The 15,522-nt window shown below is 43.8% G+C and overlaps 1 protein-coding gene across 11 annotated transcripts in view; it reads right to left on the minus strand.

Annotated features, from left to right (window-relative positions):
* The window catches only part of SYT16 (synaptotagmin 16), a 109,422-nt gene that overhangs the window by 48,458 nt on the left and 45,442 nt on the right, over positions 1–15,522 (minus strand). For 8 of the 11 annotated variants that reach the window (XM_077783918.2, XM_085580914.1, XM_085580905.1 and 5 more), the window contains one exon: positions 8,021–8,184. The gene's annotated coding sequence lies outside the window, so the exon portion shown is untranslated. Of the gene's footprint in view, positions 1–5,890; positions 6,025–8,020; positions 8,185–14,613; positions 14,744–15,522 lie in introns of all 11 variants that reach the window. The other 3 variants (XM_085580913.1, XM_085580912.1, XM_085580906.1) reach the window with 2 other exon arrangements.

The following is a 15,522-nucleotide window of genomic DNA, read 5'->3' on the forward strand; positions in this document are numbered from 1 at the left end:
ATTTTGCTTCTGTAAGAGAAGTAAAGCAGTGATCTAGACCCACCTGCAGGGCTTGCATGTGGTCACTCAGTTATCTGAAGCAGCAAATAGAACTTGAACTCTCATATACCCAGCAGTTGCCTGGAGGTTGTGGGGAAACAAGACACATATACAAGTATACACATGCACTACTCTTCCCAAGACTAGGACATTTAATTGAATCCTAGAAATCCCAACGAGTGGTTTGATTTCAGTTTATAGACAATAGAAAGACACTGATGTGTATTTCACAAAAATATCTAAACCACTTTGCAGTGACACCTGCAACTTGCAACGCAGTGCCTACATAATCTCAAGAGACAAAAGCAATGTATTTTCCAGGGTGCCTGACTTTGTTTCACCTTTGCTTTGCTTTTCCTACCATCCTCTTACTAAAGACTCCACAGTCAGTGATATGCTGAACAACTGGAGCTCAGCTGAATTATAAATGGTTTATTTTTGCTCTTGCAGCAGATGGATAAAATGTGTAACAAGCTGCAGACAAGTTTAGGCGGGCAACGATTTTACAAACTCACCAGAGGATCAAAGGGGGCTGAGCTGTGTTACAGGCTTGCTGTTTCCCAGAAGCTTTCTCCATTAATTAGGAGACACTGCTCTAACAGCATGTTTATGATGTATTTCACAACGTGGCCTTTTCAACATAACGGATTTTTACTTTTGATTTCTCTAGCAGTTTTGACTTGCATTAGAAGAAAAAAAAAAATAAAAAAACTGAGAAAAGCATAAAATGTGTGGGAAATATAAAAAAAATCCATTTCTTTTTAAAAGTATTCATCAAACAAGAGAGAGGAAAAAAGCAGTTTAGCAAATTTACTTCAAGTTCCATCTTCTAAAACCACCCATAAGAATTTTCACACCAAATTACATGCTAAACTCAAAGTAGTTAGGGTTTTTTTTCCTCTCCTGGAAAATCAGATAGCTAAAAGGATCAATGTTAAGCCTCTCACAGAAACCATCATAACCTTTACTACAATCTATATTCCCTTGTCTTGATAAGATCATTATTCCTGAGTAGCATTCCCATTGAGAGGTGCAATTACTATATTGCTAAAAAAAGTAGACTATTACCAGAATTTCAGACACGACCACAACGCAGTTTGTAATATTATCAAAGTGTCTTTCAATCTTCTTGATAGGTAGGCTCCTAAAAAAAGTGCCATCAGTTGTGCATTTCTTAATATTTCCCTTTATTCAAGCTGTTGCAGAGTGTAGGCACAAACTTCCTTTTCTTAACTCATTTTTTGTGTGGCCCTTGGAAGTTTTCTACCAAACTCCTCCCTTACAGGCAGAACACAGGTTGAAAATGGATTATATCCATGAGCAGGAGCTTTATTTGTGTGAATGTTGAAGAAGAGCAGCGTGACTGACCCAGCATGAAGTTGTGCCCCAAGTTCAAGGGGAAAAACTAAAACAAGATGTTAATCTAAGCTGATGCCCAGAACATCAAGGATCTGTGCTAAAGGTAAAGCCACTTTGCTGTTCACAGAAGGGGGAAATAAGGAAGGCTTGGAGAGGCAAGAGTTTTTGAGCTATTGAAAATTGTAATGAGCCTGATCCTCCTTTCAGACTAGAACCCAATTAAAATACACATACAAAATAGCAGAGGGTAAATTAGAAATGTACTCAGATGAAGGCAGGCAGCAGTAGCACTGGGCCAAGAAATCCTCTATCCTGGTTCTGGGAACAATCTGGACTCTTTGCTCCTCTTGCAGTTGCCAGAATTGTATCTAACAAGATGCTTGCAAAGCCCTTGCACTCTCACCAAACATTACTATGATGAAAATGTATTTCCAGCTGAAATTGTCACAGTGCCAAGCTCAGCCTGTGCTCTTGAAACTGTTCAGAGGGTTGGAGCTTCTTGCAGAAGTGTTATGAGGGAAGTTCACAGACAGTGCCCAAGGTTCACATCAGCTGTGAGCTGTGAGCATCACTACTGACCAAACTTACCTAAGGGAAAAACAAAACAGAAATACAGAACATCTGGTACCTTTTTGGCCTATTTTGTGCTATAAAAATGCTATTTATGTGGTTAAATTTAACACACACAAAAAGAGAAGACAGAGGCACTTTCCAAGTGATTATGTGCTCTGTGATAATAGTTTTCAGCTGGTGAATCAGAAACTCCAGGGCACTGAAGGAAAATCTAATGGTTTATGCCAATAAATTAGACACATCTCATTGGAAACATTCACGGGTTACAAATCAACACAGCAATAAACCCACTGCTGCAGAGCACTGGTCCTGCAAGCCCCAGAATGGTGAAGAGAAAACAAAGATGAGCTCAGGCAGACAGCAATGTACCCGGCTGCACGGGGCTCAGCCCACGCACAGGAAGCCTGCAGACTTATTTCTCACTCCCAAATCATCTCATGTCTTTGCAGGCAGCTCGCTTAGTGATGCTGTGCCAAATTAGTTGTAAAAATTGATGCCCAAATGACAAAAGTGGTTTTGATCAGGATATTTAGCCCCACGTTGTCTCCTACTTTCTTTTCATTCCTTTGTTCCTGCTCTCCTTTTGTCAATAACAATGGCAAAAATGTACTGATCTTCACTGGTTCAGTGGGATGGGGAGAAGTGGAAAAAGGTAGAAGAAAAAAAGGAATTGTGCAAATGTGACATTTATCGTTCAAAATTGTGTAGCTTTTTTCAAAAACCCAAGTCTCTCCATCATACAGAGTATGTGATGACAAATTCAAGCAAAAAATGTTTCTGGAAGACCAGGATTCAAGTATTGTGTTCAGAAGCTCCAACAGCAGTGGGGCTGGGGAGCTGATGGTGATTTCCTATGCTGACCTCTTCATAGCTCTGTTTTACCTAGATTGTAAAAACTACTGAAATCAGATGTGTTAGTCCAGGGCACCCAGAAAGCAGAGGATCTGTGAATGAACAGATAGATATTATTGCCACCAAAATATTAATACAAATCCTGGGGGAATTTCAGGAGAGAGAAAATGGCAACACCTCCCTGGCCACAATATTTTGTTTAGATATTTAGGTGAGCCAGATTCTGACTTGGCACTGGTGTTAAATCCAGAGTGACTCCATCGAATGCAGTCACATCCTTCAAATCAAAATAAAGCCCTTTGCATTTAAAGAGCTACTTGTCACCAGAGGCACAAAAAAGCCCCTAACTGTTCCATGCCAAATGGTTGTACAAAAAGCAGCAATGAATAACCTCATTTATACTTCTCCAGCCGAGGGTGACACAAAGGGCATAAAGAAAATCACAAATCATTGGAGTATTAGAGAAGTGGTGTTAGTAGTGGCAACTGTGCTCTTCCAGGCTGAAAGACTGAGAAACATCTGTAATTACTGGATTAGGGGAATGAAAGAAGAAACCTGCAGTCAGAAATTACAGCAAGTTCTGTAATTGAGCTGCTGCCATTTTCTGGCTTGTATGAAGACAGAATAGCCAAAAGGAAATCACAAGTTCAAAGGGCTGGAAAAACACCAATTTACACCACCACTCCAACCCACCCACCTGTGCTGTCAAGCTGCTCCCTAGAGCAGATCCCATAGACTCCACCCTGCCTGCAACTGTGCTACCCAGTTTGCAGCAAGTGAACAAACCAGGGTCAATCAGAGCAATTACTTGCATGGAAATTAGCAGTGCGAGAGCATATCTAGCTGTTTAACAAAATGAAGTTATTTTAGAAACATCCAGAGGAGTCACCCAGTTCCTGTTACTCCTTCCCCCACGCACACACTCCATCCTTACAGAGCCTGTGGGAATTGCTCTGTGTGGACCACCAAGAGCAGTGCAGGCAGTGCTGGTTGGGAGACAAAAACACAGTGGATGATTCTTCGTGATCCATCTTTGTGTGCACACTTGGCTGAGTCTGTACTTTCCATCTCCTCTCACTTCTAAGTCAAGCACCAGTCCAGCCAGAAATGCTGGGAGGCTGAGGGGTCACCAGGAAATCCAGACCTAAACTCAAAGGATTTAAAGGAATTTGGAGCCACAGATCTAAGCAGGCAGTTGTCCCTACTGACTTAGGGACTCCTCCCTCAGCTACTCTAATCCTTCATTAAATTCAGCTTGTTGCAAACCAGGCTCTCCAACACCTAGGGCAGGCATCAGAAGCAGCAATCACACTGTCCCACGGCCACTCACTCTTCCTACATGCATCTATTGAAGCAATTTAGAAGAGCAGCTTCATGTGGGCACTGATTAACTTCCTTTTCACAACTTCTCTCCTTCCTGCCACAGGTTGGTCAAAGAATCTGAGCTACATACCTCATCTGGGTGAGAAAAACAACCTCAGACTCGCTCTCAATCTGCCCTTGCCGAGGACAGTGGAGCTACTGGGCACTCAGCATCAGAGTTAAAAGGACCAACCACAGCTGTATTTCTTTGGAGAAGTACACCCCTGGGTTTTCCACAACTTTGGAGGAAGCCAGACTGGTGCTGTCAAGTTCACCCACGTTTCTTATTTCTGAAGATGAATCTCTGCCTGTGCTGCATGTGACAGTCCCACTCACTGCATGTGACAGGTCCCCAGGGCCCTCCTGGGCCCAGGGCTGCGCTGACAACGAAAGGCAGCACCCAGGCAGCACTGCTAACATTCCAGCCCCGGGTGAGTGTGAGAGGTGTTGATGCTTCCCTTAAAGCCTCAGCTAAGGGAGATGAGTGGTTTATATAAGAACTGCATCTCCATTTATATATTTTAAGTGTGCAGCTAGCCCTAGAGGCTGGAACAGTGGCTGTGCTGAACAGCTTGAGAACATGAACTGAAAGTGCTCTTGAGGCTGATAAAACAGAAGGAAAAATGAAAAAAAAAAAATCTTCCTTCAAACCTCATCATATTTATGCTGTTTTCACACATTAATAATACATCTTTAACAAGTGTCCAAGGCAAGGCACAGCTGGAATATTTTCATATAAAGCACAGTGTACTAGGCTACAATTTCTTTCCCAGTCTCAGGTGACATCACTATGAAAAGATTGCTGTGTAGGACAAAGGACCCTCCACTCTCCTGAGCCACAGCACTGAAGCTATGGTTGGTTGCAGCTCCTTACACAAAGGTTTGCCCAGTGCTGCCACAGGTACCTGTGAAATTCACTCCACCCATGAGCTTTTGAAGTAAAGGGCTCCCCAACTCTATAAACACCATGTGTAGGAACATCACCACCTCCTCTGGGTCCCAAAAGACAGGGACACCATCACAGCATCAAAAGGTCTCACATGAGACCTCACTGACTTCTCTCAAGCCTCTGCTCAAGGGAGGCTCCTCCTTCCTTGTGTGGAGAGATGATTCAAGGGGCAATTTCCCATACATACTCTCCCAGTGCCTGGAAGACCACCAGTGCTGTGAAAAGCCACTCCAGCTGACTCTAAAGGCATGGCAGTTAATCTTTCCCTCACTAAGGAGTTCTGCACATAGCCTATATAAATGCTCTACATCACTCTGGAAAGACCAGGACTGCTTCATGCCACCACCTCTTCCTTCTGCACATGCTTGGGCATAGCCAAGTAAGCCTGATATGCTCTGTGCTACCTTCCTACCAGGTATGTGCTTACCAGCTTCTCTACCTTTGCAGCCTGCTCCAAGCTCTCCCCTGCGGGGCCAAGTGCATCCTAAATACAGGCTGGCTGTGTCCAGATAAACTCCAGCCCTCCCAGTGAAGGGACTCCTGTACCTGAGTGAGAAGAAACCAGGGCAGCACATCCTTGCTCCAGAGATGGACTCATCAGTAAGATCAATGAACCAGTCAAGAACAGGATTCATAGAAGTCTAAAGTACCAAAAATCTGCTATTCATTTTGTCCCAGTAATTAAGAGTCTTTGTCCTGAAGCCTCCTAAAAGGTTTTCAATGAAATCTTCATTTTCACAATGATCATTTCCTTACCTTTCTCCCTCCATGGAGACACAAACTGTGCAATTAAAATTAAATCAGAAACAAATCAGCCAGATGTATCCTAGGGCCATCTTGGTGGGAGCACCTATTTCATTCTGTCACTTGTCTTGTTCTGGGGTGAGGCCCTACACAGGAAAGCAAAAACAACAACAAAAAAGAGGCTCTGACATTTTACAATACATTTTCTTAATGTTACTCTGCACACCTGAAAAGTAGACAGATTTTCTCATGTTTCTCTACCAACTCTCTTCTTCACTGGTGGATAACTCAAAACTCAGCTGGATCCAGGGCAAGAGGGGCAGCTCATGCACTGAACCCATACATCCCTTCCGTGGCCACAGCCTTCATTCACCTGTGCTATTGCATGTGGGAGTTCATCCTACAGCAGATGTCACAGTCATGCAAAATGCCTTCTCGCCTATTTAGATAGATATGGTCTAAGCACTCTTAATTCCAGATGTGGAGAATCGAAAATCTTTCCACAATTTGAGAACTTAGAACTGGGAAGAGCAACCATTAGTGGGGCTGCATGTTAAAGAAGACCAGAGTCCTCAGAATCAGGATCTCCTTGCAACATACACAGCTCAGAAGAAAAGAGTTTAAAAGTGAATGCTAACCAATGAACTGCATGTTGCAAATGCTCCCCCATCCTGCTCCTTCCTACCCACCAAAGCCATATTCCAAATTTGAAGCAAACTCTTGCTTGTCAACACTCTTCTTGGGAGAGCTCCCTCATGGTGCTGGAAACAGCCTTCCCTGGCTTCCCTGCCCAAGCTCAGCCTCCAGGTTTCTACATTCGCCATATGACACACTGAGTTAGCCCAGGGTTTAATATATTCCCTCATGCTGCTGTCCTTTAAAAGCCTTGGCATTTCCTACACACAGATTCCATATTGACTTTACAAGTACCAAGACACCACGGTGAAATTTAAACTAAATATAGAGGTGATATTTTTAAATAACTCTCAGCTCCAACTCGCCAAGCCGATTTTATTTGAACGGAAAAGGCAGACTCCGGCTTTAAGCTTCCATTGTAATTAATGATTACAACACATTCCTCTGCCGTATCAGATTTAGCACCTCATTAAGGTACGTGGTATTTTTCTTGCATGGCACAGCTGTAGTTAAAGTTGACTTAGTGTTTCCATTATAAACCCATGTTTTCAAAGGTTTATCACTCAGACACATGAGATTTAGTCTGGAATTAAAATTGCCATCGAGAGTGTCAGCTGGGAAGCAATTTCTTGTCCTTCAAAATCTGAAAGCAACAAACACCAAAAAAAAAAAGCAAGCCACTCTGTTTATTAATAATTCACATTTTTAAAAGCATTGCAAATACATGTTTACATGATAGCCTGTGACAGCTCCATAGAATGTCAACACCCACACGTTCCTGGGAGATGTGTCATCTTAAAATCTGAAATAAAAGCCTCATTTTTACACCACTTGATGGGAGGCGAAGAGAAGGGGGAAAAGACTTAAAAGTAATATCGATGAAGGAAACTTATAAAAAAAACCCCATAGTCTTTGTTTAGAAACACAGAAGTTAGGCCTTTCAGTCGAGAGGGGTGTGGGTGGGAATCATTTCAAGTACCATTTGTACTTGTACCTTTTCAGTGCCTGTCCCTGGCTTACTAATGAATTTAGCAAGAATTAGTCCCACTGAGTTCCTACCACAGATGGCATACAAGCCTTCAATTGTCCATGAGTCCTGGAGTCTCAAAGTATGACCAGATCATGTCCTTAGCCACACTGAGGCACAAGGCAAAATGAACAACAAAGCAACTTTGCATGAGCTCTGTGTTTTGGGATTGTGTTCTTCTGCCATTAGATTTAAGACAGAATCATTGAGAAGCAGACCTTTCAGTTGAGAGACTTCTGAGGCCTCTTCTTGGCTGACAGTCTCAGCGATTATACACTTCTGACGTGCAAATTTACAGGAAGAAATTACCAAATTCACAGTGACCACCATTACCAGAACGGAGGTTATTGGCCAAAACTCTGCTGTTTTCCACACAAACAACCTGTGAAACAGCAAGTGGGTCTGTGTCTGTCCTCCCAGCAATCAAAGCCTCCAGAAGGCTCTGTACATCAAAGGCAGTGTAATACTGTGACACTCACCAAGGCCTTCATGAGCTATGGACTTTTCTTCACAGTGATTTCTTCACCCTTGTTCCAGGCATGGGAGTCCAACTCTCTCTTCTTGTTGATGAAGTGAAAGAGGACTGCAGGGAGGATAATGAAGGGTCCAACTTCAGACAAAAATCCAGCAGTGTCAGGACTAACTAAGAACAGAAATTAAAAAAATAAATCATCGGCACAACCAGGACAAACTGCCTAGGGAAAGATGTGGGTTAAGCACAGCTGCATCCATAGCTCTGTTTTCCCATCCTCTCCACAGAAGAAATGGAACTGAAATCCAGCATAATTTGGGCTTGGATATAACATCAATTTAACACATCAATCTGGTCTGCTAAGGATGCACATCACACAGACTTGGTTCCAATAAAGGTCGTCATTTCTGTCACAGGATGAATCCCAACACAGGAAAGACACCAAATGATTTTAATAAATGTTTTAGGAATGCAGAATTCCTCCAGCACCAGGAGAGACACTCTCCATCTGTACTACAATAAGGATCCAAGAAAGTGTAGCTGGTCATTAAGGCCCCAACACCTTCTTTGCAATTTATGTATTTTATTTGAAACAATCACATTACACATAATGGTACTCACTAACTTAATTACATTTACTAAGAACCAGGTTAATGTATTAGCCTATGATCCTCATTCAACAGCTACTTCACCCTTAAGTAAGGAGTATATTACTGTACCACATAATTATCATTATTTTCTGGGGGAAAAAATCATCAGCCTCCAGCTCAGGTAATTCAGTTTAGGTCCTTGGGTGTCAGGTTTGGCCACAGGTGATGAGCACAGTGGTTTGCAGTAGCAGACGTCCCAGCCCTGTACATCAACATCCCTATGTCAAATTGTAAAGAAACAGCCTGGTTTCAATTTATCATGTTCTGCCTGTACCACTGGGTCTGCAACAAACCACAGGCGCCAGCAAAAAGCTTTTAAAGCCATTTCACCTCTCTCACACATATCAAAATGCCAAAACAAAGGACAAACACTACATACATCACTTGATGTGGGTGGCAAGGGCACACATGTCAAAAACTTTCAGTGTCATCTGCAAAAAAAATTGGTTTGTTATTCTGGTAATTACTTCACCAAGAAGGGGTGAAGTTCAGCTGCTCAATTCCAGTCAAAGACCCCATGAAAATGAAACATCAGCAGCATCAGTGGCACACCAGGGATGCCTGTGATTACAAAGCTGCAGCTCACAGATGAGATGAGCAAGATGAAAGGATGTAAACAGAGCCCTGCTTGTGGAAAATCCAACAGGAAATTTATAAGACTTGACTCAGCAAAAGAGTTGGGTAGAAGAGCTATACTGTCCCCAGTTACAGCCTTGATAGTGCACTGTATGACTGTTACCAAGCAGATTTAAAAAACTTAAATTAATACAAGCCAACATGTCTGAACTGGAAGCAAAAATCACCAAATGCATAGCAGCAGCCCACATGCTAAACAAATGAGTGGTTGGGACTGAACCCAGAGGACCATGTGTTACACAAACTCTGGAGGTGGCTCTGACCTTCCTCATCCTAGCCTGAGGAAGAAACAGAAATATGCACTGATTCACAGCAGCTGAAATGACAACAAGGTGAAGTCTACACTTCCCTTGCTCTATTCTGCATGGGCACAGACAATTCACAGAACTACAGAATGGTTTGGGTTGGAAGGCACTTTAAAGACCATCTAGTTCCAATCGTTCTGATATGAGCAGGGACACCTTCCCCTGGGATGTTCAGAGCCCCATCCAAGCTCTCCTTGTGCCTGCCAGCACTGCCACAATTTGGTGCCGCAATTTCCCTAGATAATTTGGCCAGCACATCTCAGACCCATTTTCCCCTCACACCTCAACCCAGGGAGCAGGGCCGGGGATGTGAGAGTGGCTGAGTGAGACATCGACTCTGGCTATTTTCAGCTGCTGAAGTCACCATTAAATGGCTGTTGGAGCCAAGGATAAATCAAAGGAGATGAATATAAATCAAAGTAGCCATAACCCTAGGACATACATGAAAGCCTGGCTGCATCCCATCATGGACTTGCCCTGTTCTTGAGCATAGAATGAGTAGGGAAAAGGATAATGCGCTACCTTATATATTAAACACATGGAATCACCACAACTCAGCACACAAGAGGATGTGTGCAGCAAGGACACCAGTGCTAACATTTATTTTATTTCACAAATATCTCAGTGAGCCAAGGAGGCACCAGGGTTTCCCCTTCTCAGGGCACAAGCAAGCCACCAGTATTTTTAAGTATAAATTATTCAACACATGCTCTGAAATGCTACACAAGCCCCAGCTAGAGAAAATCCTCAAAGTGCCCCTTTTCCCCAACAGACCTTTAAGTACCTTGCAAAACCACAGAAGAAAAAGCAGATCTTTGACTAGAGAGGCATCCTGAAGGAAAGCTTGAGGCAAATGATCACCTGCTATATATTTGCTCTAAAGTAACTCAGACTGGCACAACAGCTTTATTGCCCTTCTAATTCTTGTTTCCTGGTCAGATAGAGAGGAACAAGAAAGTAGTAGCTCAGTGACATAGGACTTGGGACAACTCTTCCGGCTTCCCCTATTGCCTGGGGCAGAAATATAAAAGGCACCACCTATCAGAGCTCACCAAAAGTCCAGCATCAACTTCTAGGAGGAAGTTTTCAAAGCCAATTACTAAAAACCAGGGAGAGATTTTGGGAAAACAACAAAAAGGGACTGCACAGACTCTTCTTGCATGGAAAAGACCAACAAGGCCTCATATCCCTCAACCCCCTTCAATATGGACATCAAGTAGCTCTCCTATCCCTCCTAAAGACAGTCTGACCAAATGCAAGGAGGTGACTGGAACTTGTACAGCACAAGGCAACACAGCTCATGTATCCTGTCCCATGGCTTTATGCACAGATTTCCTCTTTTCTCAAGCACAATATTCATGCCAGATACCAGAATTTTGAACCACAACGTCTGTGAGGGAGGGCTGTACCTGAGCACTGCCTCACACGCTGCAGCTGGCTCCAGCTGGAAGCTCAAATTACTCTGGAGAGGGGGCAGGCTGGCAATTTACTTCTCCATCATCAAGAGGAGAGCATCCTGCACCTGCCTACAGTCCTGATCATACCTCCCATCTCTCTTCCCAACCCTCAGCTGAAGAGTTTTCTCTGCAGATTTGAAACTCCAAACTAAGGCCGTGCCTGGGAAATGGCTGTAAAACTGATTTGGAGTATAGTTGTGGCTTGTGGTGGCTGTCTGGGCCTGAGAGATGCTGAGGAGGAAAAGCAGCAGAAATGCAGACATCCCTTGTACTGCAGCATTGCTGGAATGTGTCACATTGCTGGAATTTTCACAGGTAAAATGTCCATCCTCACACCAATGGATGACAGACTGTGCCTGAAGTGAGAAAATGTGACATAGTAAGGCATTCAACTCTTGGTTCAAACCCTGGGAGGTGCTGACCACCACATGCTTTGGGACATAAACATTCAGCCAGGATCCTCCCCCATTTACCATTTTTAAGCCAAGAAATGAATGCTATAGACACCTTTGTGCAGTGCCACCATGGCCCCACTCATTCTGCTGCTCTGGTTGAGAGCACAGAACAAGAAATGGTGTTTGTGCTCCTGGCAGGTTGAGGTCACACACTCCTTGCCTACTGCTCAAGAACAAACCAGAGGTGCAGTGTGAAGGGTTCCGAGGTAGAAAAAAGATCAGAAATGAAGGTGAGGTCAACAGAAGAAATCTGAGAGAGGATATAGGGAGCACAAGGAATTACAATGCTGTTCCTGCTCCATCCTTTCCTCAAAGCCACATCCACACTACAAGATGACTTCAGGGAGAGTCTGTCCAGAAGAACAAGAGAGAAGTGCTGGCCACAGTGTTACATGCATGGTATCCAAATGGCTTTTGGGCTTGTAGCTGGTTTCATAGCAATCCTACTACCAGACCTGGCCCCTCCTGATGGACCAGGACCAGGAGAATAAACGCAAGAAGCTCCATAGTAGATTCACTTGAAGAACCTGCAAGTAGCAAGACCTTAATCCATTCTGCTGTGCAAGGGTTAAATTCTACATAAAATACTATTCCAGACAATAGTTCTTTAATTTCATTTGATAGCAAACTTCCTGAAAAAGGAATGTTTACTGGTACTTTTTAATTACGAAAAATAAAAGAAACCATAAATTGTCTGTTTTGCTGTCTGTGCTAATTGCATTTCATTATATATTTGGAGTAAGCTATGATTTTCCTGCTGGTTCCCATGACATTTTTCATTATCAGCCACTAATTGTCTAGCATGCACACTGCATTGTGAACCAAGTAGGCTGGTGCGTGGGCAGAAGTTCCAGCGAAAGCTGCAAGGCAGTACAAGTGTACATTATTATTATTACTATTATGATGTATTAGAGAGTTTCCACCTACATATCCTCATCCCTATCAGCCAGTGTCACAGCAAAGCCCAGGAGTCCATCCTTGTGCTTGGCAAGGCTCAGCAAATACTGAAGGGAAGTTATGTGGGATGGAATGATGGCAGCAGCCCCACTGCAAGGACAAGTTCCCTGCTGGGTGCAATGGAAACACCAAGCAGCTTTCTCAGTCACTTCCTCTACTCAGTGCCCAAAGCATGTGGGTATCAGAATCTTGTCACTTTGCCCACCCACAAGCTGAGGCCAAGGTTATCAAGAAAAGCAGTGCCATACGTGGATTCCTTAAGGAACAGGATAACTAATGGGCTCTTTCTAAGACAACAGGACAGAAGAAAAAGGTAAGGGGTTTTCAGAAGCCATGGCTAACACTGTATCCATCATAGAAATATCTCCAACAAATCCTCATCTGTGCAAACTCAGAAAGTGCCACAAATGGTGAAGCAACTCCTTGCATGCAGCATTTTATAAACCCAGACTGAGGGAAGCTGTAGGTGCCAATTCTTCACACAGCAAACTGCAAGAACATGACCACTGCTTGTCCTTATCAGCCTTGGACAGGTGGCAATTCTATTCATGTGCACCACACACACAATACACAAACACTTCAGAAATAAATGTGTGTTTTCACAGGATTGCAGCCCTCTCCTGATATCTATTTCAAAGGAGACAAAGCCCGACCCTTTCCAACAGCACTGTGAGGGAACAGTTGTATAACTCCCCCTCTTCTCCTCAAGGTGATCCACAAATACATTATCAGAAATGCAATCAGAGCACTTTCGGTGCTGTAGCAGGAGTGAAATTCCCATCCAAAGCAGGAGGACTTGCCCTGCATAGAGGCTGGGTTTCACACACTTTATTTTTATGTGCTGATTTACAGATAAGCAAGAATGAGGAGGTTCTCCAGCCTTTTTATATAAGGAATATGAAGAGCAGAAAGGCACTTATGACCTGACTATACCTCTATTTACTTTGATTGCCAATTTTGTCTGATCAAAGGGTGGAGGCCCACTTGTAGCTGCTGCTGATGTATTTTCAGGTCATCTTCAAAGGTTTAATCAGCTCTTATGGCCTCTGACATAGGCATGCAATTTCAGAGGTCTCAAAGACAGTAAATCAACTTCATTTCCCTTTCTTCTACCACCTATAGACCCACCCAAACACCTTGCAGGCTTCAGTGCATTTATTCCCCCCAGCAGGTCTCTGAAGCAGGGAAACACTAACACAACTGCCCCTCAGAACAGGAGCCATGGCACAGGCACAGCTCCCATGGGTGGAAGTTAGATCCAAAGGAGCAATCAAGAAAAGTTACATCCATCTACACAGGCATTTCAGTGCTTAGAATTACCTCATGTTTCACCCCAAAGCTGAGGCTTCACCTAGAGAGGACATCATGGTGACAGTCACAGGACTCCAGGCATCTCTCCTCAGTCTCACTGGGTCACACAAAAGCCACAGAATTGGCATTTTTTTCCCCCAAACTGGGGAGCTGCATCCTCTGATTCTCTAAGTGATGCAATCCTGTAGAGGTGCTCAAAACCTTCGGGCCACACTGAATTGAAGGCACATCAGGCACAGCAGGAGACACAGAGGCAGTGGTATTTAGCAAGTGCTCTCCCCTCAGGAATGGAAGACCTGAGATGAATGCTCCCTTAAACTCACATTTTCCTTTTCCCAGTGCCATGTCTAAGGTGCAGGACTAGAGGAGGGCAGCCTCCATCCTTCAGGCTCAGCTTGGCTCACTGTCAGCCTCTGTTGAGGCCAGAAGTAGCAGCAGATTTGATTTTTCTAGGCCTACTCATAAAAACCAGACTCAGACTTGAATCCTCAGCGTGCAGTCTGGATTTCACTTAGAACCTGCTGTAGATAAATGACCAAGACACAGCCACTGGGAGGGCAAACCTCAAAGCACCCAGCAGCCAACCTGTGAGAGCCACAGGCCCAGTTTCTAAAGGGCTTTCCCTGAGGCCAAATTTTCCACCTGGCAAAGGCTGCTCTGTGTTTTGCTATGTACGACCCTGTGGCAGCACTCTTTTCCCAGCAGCACAAAACCCATCCTGGCCTTGAGCAGTGCTCTTGATGACATTTCTAACTGAGCACACAGGGTTCTGTGAAACATTCTGCCTTCAACAAAAGGCACTTTTCAACTAGAAAAGATAAAGTATTACTTTTGCTGGATGTGTTTCAAATGAGTGTGGAGCTTTAGTTCAAGTCCTCAGCAAGTACACAGCCTCTGCAAACAATGACACGTGAAGTTCTGCATCCTGAAGAGTCCTGGCTCTCTCCTCATTCCTCCATCTGTAAGCAAACACACCACAAACACAGACTGAAGAAGGGAACAGAAATGTGTCCTGATGGACAGGGAGAGTTCACACTGTCTGGTGGAGGTCACTCGCAAGGGTGATCCAGAGGTTCCATCATCAGTTTTAGTAATAACCATAAAAATGGCTCCAGTTCAGCACAGTATTCAAAATTCTTTGAAGTTAACAGGGCCAAGGAGACTGATAATTTGAGCAGCACAGAACTTGAATTGTCATTCATGAGCTGAAAGCTGATCCCCTCCATGTCAGGGCTGGACAGATTCGATGGGGACGGCACAAGGAACCTCACACCCATCCAGGCCTTGGTCCTCTTGGCCCAAGGTCCCTGCCAGGATTGTTCCCAGGGCTGGGGCCACAGCTGAGGTAATCAAAGTGAAATCTGCAGCCTCACAGCTGTTCATCTCAGTTCTTCTCCAATCAGGGAAAAAAAATTAGAACCAGGTAGAAAATTACTTTCCCAGCCCACAATCTATGGCCTTGCACATAAAAGTTTGTTCTGCCATTTCTTCTCCATCTCAACAATCACTCTAATCTCTGAGCTATACCAAAATTCTCCATTTTGCACTCTGGAACTATTTTCCATTGTAAAACCAGCTATCACACAAAGCAGTGAGTTATCTTGGAGGTTGAAGCTTTCACCTAAGGCATAGAAAAGCAAGAAAATGGCTGTATTGATAATGATAAATACAACTTAAATTAGAGGAAATGAAAGAATCGAGTCCCTAAAAGCCAATCTCCTGCTGCTTAGGGCTCTCA

Source organism: Lonchura striata, chromosome 5, assembly GCF_050655825.1.
Source record: "Lonchura striata isolate lonStrDom1 chromosome 5, ASM5065582v1, whole genome shotgun sequence".
NCBI lineage: Eukaryota > Metazoa > Chordata > Aves > Passeriformes > Estrildidae > Lonchura > Lonchura striata.